Source organism: Lithobates pipiens, unplaced genomic scaffold, assembly GCF_037356315.1.
Source record: "Lithobates pipiens isolate NorthernLeopardFrog02 unplaced genomic scaffold, aLitPip1_a1.2 Scaffold_3, whole genome shotgun sequence".
Taxonomy (NCBI): Eukaryota; Metazoa; Chordata; class Amphibia; order Anura; family Ranidae; genus Lithobates; species Lithobates pipiens.
In genome coordinates, this window is record NW_027507790.1 from 90,701,929 (window position 1) to 90,712,213 (window position 10,285).

Sequence of the window (10,285 nt, forward strand, 5' to 3'; positions counted from 1 at the left end):
TGTGCTTACCAGTGTGGTTAAACCTCTCGAATATGTGTTGGAGGGACAAGATAAAAGAAAAGTTTGCCGTGCCAAAAGCCCCCACTTAAAAGCTGGGACATCCACTGCAGCCTCCGCCTATAACGTCATGCATTTGGCGGTCAAGGGGAGGACCGCAATGTGCCTGCCAAATGCGGCGGCACGCCATCGCGATCCCTGCCCACCACCCAGATGACACACTGCTCCCAAATATGTGAGACAACGCCTAATGTGGAAATCCTCCAATGGGCACAGATGCACGATGCCGATGCACTGGTGGCTCCGCCCATCCAAGGAAATAGAGGGACTGAGACAGCAGGGGAGAAAACTCCTCATTTGTGCACCACAGCTCCTGGAGGAAAAGCAAACAACCATCCCCAATACAAGGGAACAATACAAAGAAGCCAAGTCTGCAAGTAAAAAGGTTAAAATAAACAAACATGTCTGTTATGGATACATAGTAAAACAGTATTAACCATTAAGATCTGGGGGCAGCAGCAGACAAGGGCATTTGGGTGTCTTCCATCCGGGTTAAATTTGAGAAAGAGAAAAGAAGAGTTATAATGTCTTGATATCCTGTTGATGCTTTTACTGCCTCTTTCACTTTATCATTATCCTTTAGGATTGTTGAAATGGTAGAATGTGCAAGTTACAATTTACTTGCTATTTCTTTAACTTTCTTGCCAGCCTCGTAGTCCTTAATGATCTTCATTTTCATATCAAGATCAATAGCATTTATTTTTTTCTGAGCACTTTCTGCAGGTGCAAGCACGCTTTTTCTTTTTCTGACATGGTGTGGACAGTACCTGTACAGCACAAGTGCACATTACATTACAGTACTGTACATAAAGACATAGAACAGTACAGTATAAAGATATAAGACATAAAACAGTACAGTGTAAAGAACACTGGAAGGGGCATTTAGGAGAACCGAGTATAATATAGTACATATCTGTAAAACAGCAGGCCGGGAGTGAGAACAAGGCTGATGTAGAATGATGACATGACGTCCTGTGCGTGGGTTGGGAGAACTGGTAGTAAGTCCAAGCGGTCATTCTGCGTGGGTTGGGGGAGTTGGTCGTAAATTTGAGATGTCGTTCTGCGCGGGTCGGGGGAGTTGGTCGTAAGTCTGGCGGTCGTTCTGTGTGGGTCGGGGGAGCTGGTCGTAAGTCAGAGAGGTCATTAACCACTTGACCACTGGGCACTTAAACACCCTTAATAACCAGACCAATTTTCAGCTTTCGGTGCTCTCACATTTTGAATGACAATTACTCAGTCATGCAACACTGTACCCATATGAAATTTTTGTCCTTTTTTTCACACAAATAGAGCTTTTTTTGGTGGTATTTAATCACCGCTGGGTTTTTTATTTTTTGTGCTATAAAAGAAAAAAGACCAAAAATTCTGTAAAAAAATGAATTTTTCTTAGTTTCTGTTATAAAATTTAGCAGATTAGTAATTTTTCTTCATAAATTTTGGCCAAAATTTATACCACTACATATCTTTGGTAAAAATAAGTACAAATTGGTGGATATTATTTGGTCTTTGTGAAAGTAATAGAGTCCACAAGCTATGGTGCCAATATCTGAAAATTGATCACACCTGAAGTACTGACGGCCTATTTCAATTCTTGAGACCCTAACATGCCATAAAAGTACAAATACCCCCCAAATGACCCCTTTTTGGAAAGAAGACATTCCAAGGTTTTTAGTAAGAGGCATGATGAGTTTTTTGAAGTTGTCATTTTTTCCCACAATTCTTTGCAATATCAAGAAATGTTTTCCTTTTTTTTCACAAAATTGTCATATTATCAGTTTAGGGCTAGAATTATTGTGATCGCTCCGTCATTTGACGGAGCGATCACATGGTAAACGGCCGCGATGAGTGGCCGTTTACCATGATCCGTGACGCAGGACCCGGCGGTCACGGATGCTCTCGAGTGCGCGCCCCAGGGGGCGCGCAAGAGCCGAATTCTGGGAGGACGTCATATGACGGCCTCCCAGAGTTAAGAAACCGCACTGTAGCCGTCATTCGGCTATGGGGCGGTTGTTAAGTGCTTAAACAAGTAAGCCGTTAAATGGGTAAGTTATTTAATGAGGAATATATCTATATATAAACTCTGCAGCAGGATATTAGACTTTTGTCTGTGATCATACAATATGACAATGAAAAAGAGCATTGCTGAAACAGAAAAGTTTATATTGTAGAAAGATTAAGACACAGGTAAAATGTACAGTATGCTAGTTGGTGAGGTTGAATAAAGACACTAACCCATCCAATTCACCCTGAGTATGTGTGTGTAGCTGGTGGTTGATTCGCAGTTCATGTTTACAGAGAGCAAGACAACACAACTGCTGAACATAGTAACACTCCAATTTTCTTCAAACTTACTTACAAAATAGTGAGGCATATTTATCAGGGAACACAAATGCAGAACATGTATTCAATTCTTTCAGACAGAAGATTATGCAAAGCATACATTTCTTAAGCTTCTAAAATGACTAGCTCTCATCGCAACAAACCTGGCTGGTAACTGGATAGCTCCTCTGGAGGGCAGCAGTAGATCATTATTCTCATTAAGAATTCTAAACTTTAGCTCATAGAGTTCCCAGGACTCCAACTCGCTCCCAACTGAGAGGTGAGGCCTAGTTGTCCCTAGCAAACAGGTTTCTGGTCCTGTTTACGCACTTTGGAATTTTTGGGATTTTTGGACATTTTTTATAGCACATCTGCATCCAAAATAACCACTGAAATATCATGAGAATAGCAAAAGTAGACACAGGCTCTCCCAAGATGGCATTCTAATTCCATGGCATAGGACACACTGGTCCTATGATGGGCTCCTTCTGGAGCCAGTAGTAAAATGGCTGCCTTGCAACCACTCCCACTGAAGACAAAGGGAAAGTGGCTTAGCAATTGTAGGATTGGTGCATGACTTGCCAAACAGCTAACCTGACCAAAGGGATTCCTTCACTGCTCAGAGTTCACTCATGGGAGACAAGGTTTTCTCCTGAGATAGAAAGCTCTCCCGGGGTAACTCTTCCTACTGACATTGATGGAAGGAGTCTACAGAAAAAAAGGGTGCATCCAGGAATGGCTGTTTGCTCCTAACCATATGATCTTGATTTGCACTTGGCTTCCAGTTTATGGCATGCAGTCTCTTCTTATTAGCCAGTAGAAAAGTGTCATGTCTCTCAAGGGCTGTGTCTCATTCTTTAAGATCATCATGGTGTTGAAGAAAGTCACTCAGTTAGATCTGCAAGTCCTTCATCTGAAAGACCTTTCTTTGAGATTCTGCAGCTTTCCTAAAGACTCAGTATAGTGCAACGCAACCTGTAGTGATTAATCAGTGAATCACATTAAATATATTTAAATCCTATGACAAATAAATAAATCTTTAATTACAAAAGTCCACAACATAAACTCTTATGATAAAGTCCAAAATATTCAATCACCTCAGTGATCAAAATATAAAGTTCATGCTTGGAAATAAAAGTGCCACTTGTGTCTCTACCACCAGAGAACAATGGCCACTCACCTGAGAGATATGTCCCCTGCATTACCAGTAAGGTCATAAAGTCGCTTGCCCCCTTCAAGGGCTAAATCTCCTGGAGTTCACACTTTTTCCTTTTTCATTAACACCACATATAGGCACATCCAAACATCAGAAAAAAAGGAATATACAGGTAAAGGCTAAACAAAAAAAACCAAAAAAAACAAGCATAAGTGTCCTTGTTTTTAAAATGTACAATTTAATCCTGGTATATATGGAAATGCACTTACAAAATAAAGCACCGCAACCAGTGAACCAGTGCAAGCATGGAGAGCATGAGATATAAGATGAGAATCCAAGATGGCTGTGGAATGATCTCACACTCCCATCACGTCCTCTAGGAGGACGGAGCCAAGGATGTAACATCATCCCATGGTAATCTAGGATTCCAGCAGGACATCGGCTCTGTATCTTATCTTATCTTATCAATGCTAGCACTGGTTGCACTGCTTTATTTTGTTAGTGTATTTCTATATATAGCAGATGTAAATTATACATTTTAAAATGGAAAGCACTTGGTCTTGTTTTTTTCTGCCTTTACATGTATATTCCATTTATCTGATGATGTGATGCGCCTATATGTGATGGTAATGACAGAGAAAAAAGTGTGAATGTCTGAAGATTTAACCCTTGAAGGGGGCAAGCACTTTATGACCTTACAGGTAATGCAGGGGTCATTTTTCTGAGGTGAGCGGCCATTGTTCACTGGTGGTGGAGACACAAGTGCCACTTTTATTTCTAAGCGAGATTGCACTTTATATTTTGATCACTGTGGTAATTAAGTATTTTGGACTTTATTATAAGATTTTTTATTGTGGACTTTAATATGATTAGAGATGTATTTATTTATCATAGGATTCTTCATCCTCCTGATTTCATTCTATAGCTTCTAGCATGATAGTGAAGAATGTAGCATTATCATCTAACTAGACCATCCAATGCCTCCTTCTGGGATGCTTCTCAAAATAGCCTAGTCATGCATAATTTGCTATCAATTTACAGCTTTGAGTAAAGAATTTAATTTGAAGCTCATTCACATAAGTACCTTTGCCATACAGGCTTTTCAGCAAAGCTAGAATGCATATAAAGTGGCCCGTTCCTTAATACAACCCTGCAAGCTCAGTCCTCCAGTGAATTGGTGGCCAAATCTGGGAGACGTGCAACTGTGACCTGATACAGGTGAGCATTGCTCTTTAGACTGCCCAATCTATAAGAGGAACGTTTACATCAACACATTTTGAAATAAAGGTAAAGGTCACTCTCATCATCACCATCATCCACAGAGGAAGACTGCTCCCCCTGCCAATTGTGCAAAAATGTAATGCAGAATCCAGCGCCTGAACTCACATTTCCCAAGGCTTCAACCCACTCTCAGCTGAGGGGTGAAGGCTAGCTGTCTCTAACAAATGGGTTCCTGACACAGTGATTTCACCACTCCTTGGGCATAGCAGAGACAGGGTCATATATATATATATATATATATATATAGATCTAAAAGGAGCCAACAAAACTCTGTAACTGCTAGCACAAAAAAGCTGAGATTAACTGACTGCTAGGTGGTTACCCACTGGTATCTGAACATAATTTTAGTAACCCTCTGGTTATTAAACATAAGCTCACATAATTTTTACATCAATATACTTGACTGCAAGGGCTTTTCTCAAATGGCTTTTGCTTGCATCAATCTGCTTCTCTCTCCGTGAGTCTATAGGAATTTAAAATCAGCATGAAGCAGGTCCAATGCAGATCAGAAGAAGGTCAACGGCAGATCAGACCAGCCAATGCATTCTGAATGATCTCAGAAGCATCTTGAACTGAAAGCATGCTGCATTTGTCCATTGACACAAGCCTAAAGCTCATTGGCCCTCAAAATAATTGTATGCATGATATTGCTATTCTACACTTAATAAGAAATCATTTCATGACATAATCTTCTGTACACCCTTAAACCACTTTGTTATCACTAATATAAAAAATACATTCTCTGTCTCACAGTACAACAGGAACTCCCAGTAGTGATGAAAATAAATTAAAGAAATGAGATGCTGTCACTAGGCTAAATTTGCCTGTGTCCTCGATTAATCTGATAGTTTATGATCGCAACAAAGTTGCTGTTTCTGTCACCTCAAATCCTTTGGCTTAAAATACGTCAAGCACCATCTGTTATGTCAACTAAAACTGCAGGACATCCATATGCAGAAACAGTCAGCTATTTGCATTTTCATTATGACAAGCCTCCAGTGCACACTACTATTCTGCAGAAATTCTGGCTCTCTGGAAATATGCTAGATGTATGCATAAATTGTTTGTTCGGTGTTCCACTAGTGTAACAGGAATATATAAGTTACATAAAAATAAACTGCATTACCTTTTAGAACATGACATTTAATAGAATGCCTCAGGCAAACAATGCACAAGTGGATGAGCTGGAAAACCTATACAATTGAAGGAGAAACATGTTTTTCACACAAAGTGAGATAAAAAAAAATATCCTATTGCTCAAACTGTATATTAATGGGGCATATACTAAAGGAAATATGGTCTATGTTTGTATATATTTTTAACTTATTTATTATAATTAGGAGTAAATATTTAACACATTGTTTTAGTTAGTAAATATGAAATATTGTATATGAATATTCAGTATTCTTTAATACAGCTAGCAGATGGAGCACTAGTCTCCTATTTACATATTTAGGTGTGTTTCCTTATCAACTTAGATGACATATTTTTTTTTTCTGAGTTCATTTACTCAAGCTGCAATGCATACACAAAAAGGAGGTTTTTGATAGATAGATTAAAGCAGATTAGAACAGTTGACAAATGTTTCTATAGTTTTGGGTCACCATTATTTACGTTTTTATTTTATTTTTGTTTTCCTTTAAGATTAAGTACATTTCGCAACTTTTAAGGCACGGCCTTCCGTACTCTCCATTGAATGAAAAAAATGAAGAGATTTATTCAAGAGGAGTGATATGAAGTTTTACATAAATAAGCAGTGGCAAAATTATACCCTACCCCGTGGGGAAATGCTGACTATCTGGTCAAAGAATGGCACTGCAACATGCTAACGCACTTGACATGTGTTGCAGTAACACACACTTTACAGTACTGCACCCTACTGCACCCTACTGCAAAGATATGGACGCTACCAATATGCATTTTGTTAGGAGTGTTTTTTCTTCCCAGGGAAGATTCAGTGTGTGTTGACTGTATCTTTGATCAATGAATTGACATGTATCTGAGAGATTCATATCGTGGAGTGCTTTTAAGCCAGTGATCACAGGCCTTCATGGTAAGTGCAATACAGTTGGGACCCAGAATCTCAAGGTCACCATCACCCATGAATTGCTGAAAGATCAGATTATTAGTGCTCCTGCTCGGCAGATATTGTGGATGAAGTAGCATTTTTTGTTATCAATGTTCTCCTAAGACAGCTGCATTTAGTGACAATGAAGAGGGCTATAAAGCCCTATTCTTGGTCAACAAACCCATCCTCAGGCAGGGTGGTTGAAAGTGCCTGAATAATGGCAAGTTTTTCCCTCTGACAAAAAGTTGTGACTATTCCAAGACACTCACCGTTGCTCAACCCTGGATGTCCTCAGTTTGCTGTGCAAATGGATGGCGCTCGCAGTCGGCCGTTTAACAGTGTTTAAGTTTCATAGAGCAGCACACATCATTGGAATTTTGAACATTTGTCTTTATTGGTCACAATTAAAAGTCACATGTACATCCCAACGCTAAGCACTATTCCAAGAGCAATTGGTGGTTATTTTGGCCTTCCTCCTCAAAGGAAATCGAGGCTCTGGTGAGTTCTCTGTGCTAGTTTCGTCCACTCTAAATTCCAGAACTCAAGATCCTTTTGCCAAAATCAAAAATTTTATGAGCAAATGGAAGTATGCAAGGGCATTTTTCTGAAGGACACACAGCCATGGTCCTTTTCAATCCCTTCATCCCCTACAGAAGTTGATAGGAGACAACCCCCCTAGTGTGGTGGGGGCCAGGGTGTATGATTGTGCACTCAAGACAGTTGGAGCAGACCTCACTGCGATAGCAAGCATGCCGATAGGCCTGTAGGCCTTGGGTTTACCCTAGTCATGGAACCTAGTTAGGACCATGTAATTGATCTACCAATGTTTACACAACACTTATCCCAAGGTTCCATAAAGGATGTCAACAAACACTATTTATGTTGAAGACTGGAACTGATTCACAGTCTTCGCAGCTAAGCAGAATTTTGATCCTCGCAACCTGGAGGTTGTCCTGTTGCTTTTCCATCATCTTCACATGGATCTGGATTTGGGATTCAGCCTAGTTCTGTAAAGGCTCAAATTTCAGCCATTTCAGCTTTCACCAGTAAAAAGGGTGTGTGAGCTGCCAGGAGAATGCTTCAGGAGGTCTGTCTTGAGACTTTTCCCTAAGAAGTAATAACATACCCCAGTAGGTTTTGCCAGGACTCTGTTGGCATCATCAGAAAGCAGTCAATGTTGGAACCAATGACAGAATACATGGAAGATGGAAGATCCTTAAGAAACAATTTAAAGAAAAGGCTGCAAGTTGAAGGAAAGGACTTCAAAGGCTGGGGGGGATTAGAGAGCTAAATGCATTGCTAAAGACGTGGTGTAAGAGAGAATGATTTGGGTTTCTAGAGCACTGGGCTGACTTTTCATTTGGGTACAACCTATATTTCAAAGATGGTCTGTGCCTAAATGGAATGGGGTCTGCTGTGCTGGAGGAGATGTTTATGGGAAAATTGGAGGAGTGTTTAAATTAGGATGGGGGGGAGGTGACCTAGAATTCCGTGGGGCAGACAGGTCAGACATTAATGTCTGACCAAGCGCTTCTTGCTCACGTCATTTCCGGTCCCTTTAGTTGATAGTGCTGGATGGCAAAACGCATGCCAGCAGCAAGTGCAAGGCGGAAGGCACTATCAGATCTAGACACATGTGAGTAGTCTTGGTGCCGGTGTTCTGGCAGATAGTGTCCTGGCATCATATAGTGTCCGCCCCGTACTGCGCATGTGCAGTACGGGGCAGAAGAAGCTTCAGAAAATCTCAGAAGATGAACGGCACCTGCGCCGTGAGTGGAGGTGGTAGCCCCACCATCCAAGCGGACACAGGGTTGTGAAAATTAGAGGGCCTCTCGCGGGCGAGCTTTGCTCGCCACGCTTCGGGCTCGGCCTCGCTGCGCTCGGCTCTTTTTCTTCTAACTCTATGTCCACTTGGATGGTGGGGATAGAACCTGGACTCACGGCGCAGGCGCCGTTCATCCTCGGCTATTTTCGGAATCTGTGTGTGCTGTGTACTGCGCATGCGCAGTACACAGCGGACGCTATCCGATGGGGGACCATATATGATAGGACACCGGGCTAAGGCACGATATATGTAAGCAGTCACTTGCCTTTGTTTTTTACTTGAATAAACAGGATTACACTATTGGTTTCCCTTTTATATTTTTTCTCACATATCCCATCCATGGTCTTGTGGAGGAGGGATTTTTGCCTCAACAGTCTTCTTCATTGAGCAAGATTACCTTGCTAAAAGTGTTACTTGACCTGCTTTTTAATTAAAGAGGTCACTTCGATCTGGTAAGCTGAACCCACAAATGGAGCACATTTGGTGTATTTTTTCCATGTGGTGATGGACTGTTCACTATTAATGCCACTTAGAAGATAACCAGCACAGAAAAGTCATACACACTAGGACTTTGTCATTAATTCTTTATTTTTTCACTTTTTTTGTTTACAATTCTTATGTATATGGATTGTATTTATTCCAGTATGGCACATTGCGCTTTATTATGAATATAGAGGTATTGGTTTATAGGAATACTTAAATACTATTGCACATTTATTGTACCATATGGTCCTCATATGAGCGCCCCCTCACAATTTATCCACTATCATCTATCATCACTATCATCAGCAGTCAATTTTTGTAAATTAATTTTGTTTTTTGGCATGAGGTACTAATTTTTTCAATGTTTCAAATTGACTGTATGCAAACACACTGCAACGTATATTCCCATGGGCAATAAGCTTAAAAGGCTAAGTTAAAACCAATGTGGCTCATGTCAAAAGTTAGAATAGCTATAAATAATAATAAGAGAGCATTTAAAAATATAAAAATTAAGGAACACTGTCATCATTTAACCACTTCAGCCCCGGAAGAATTGGCTGCTCAATGACCAGGCCATTTTTTGTGATACGGCACTGCGTTGATTTAAAGAGGAGCTGCACCTAAAAAAAAAATATTAAAAGCCAGCAGCTACTAATATTGCAGCTGCTGACTTTTAATAAAATCACACTTACCTGTCCCAGGTTCCAGCGATGTCGGCGGCAGATGACGAGCGATCGCTCGTCTCGCTGCTGCCACCGCCGCCATCCTCTGTCAGGGAATCGGGAAGTGAAGCATGACGGCTTCACTGCCCGGTTCCCTACTGCGCATGCGCGAGTCGCGCTGCGCGTCTCTTATGGTCCCCCGCTGTGTCTCTGGGAACTGTGTGTTTCCCAGAACACAACGGGGGGGGGCGGAGCGTCTGCGGGGGTCTGCGGCGGTCTGGCCGGAAGTGGGTGCAGTTACCTGGATTATCCAGGTAACTGCACCCCCCTCCCCCCTGAAAGGTGCCGATTGTGGCACCGGAGGGGGGGAGGGATAAGATTAGCGGAACTTCCCCTTTAGGGTGAAGAACCGCTTTAAGTAATAATTGTGTAGT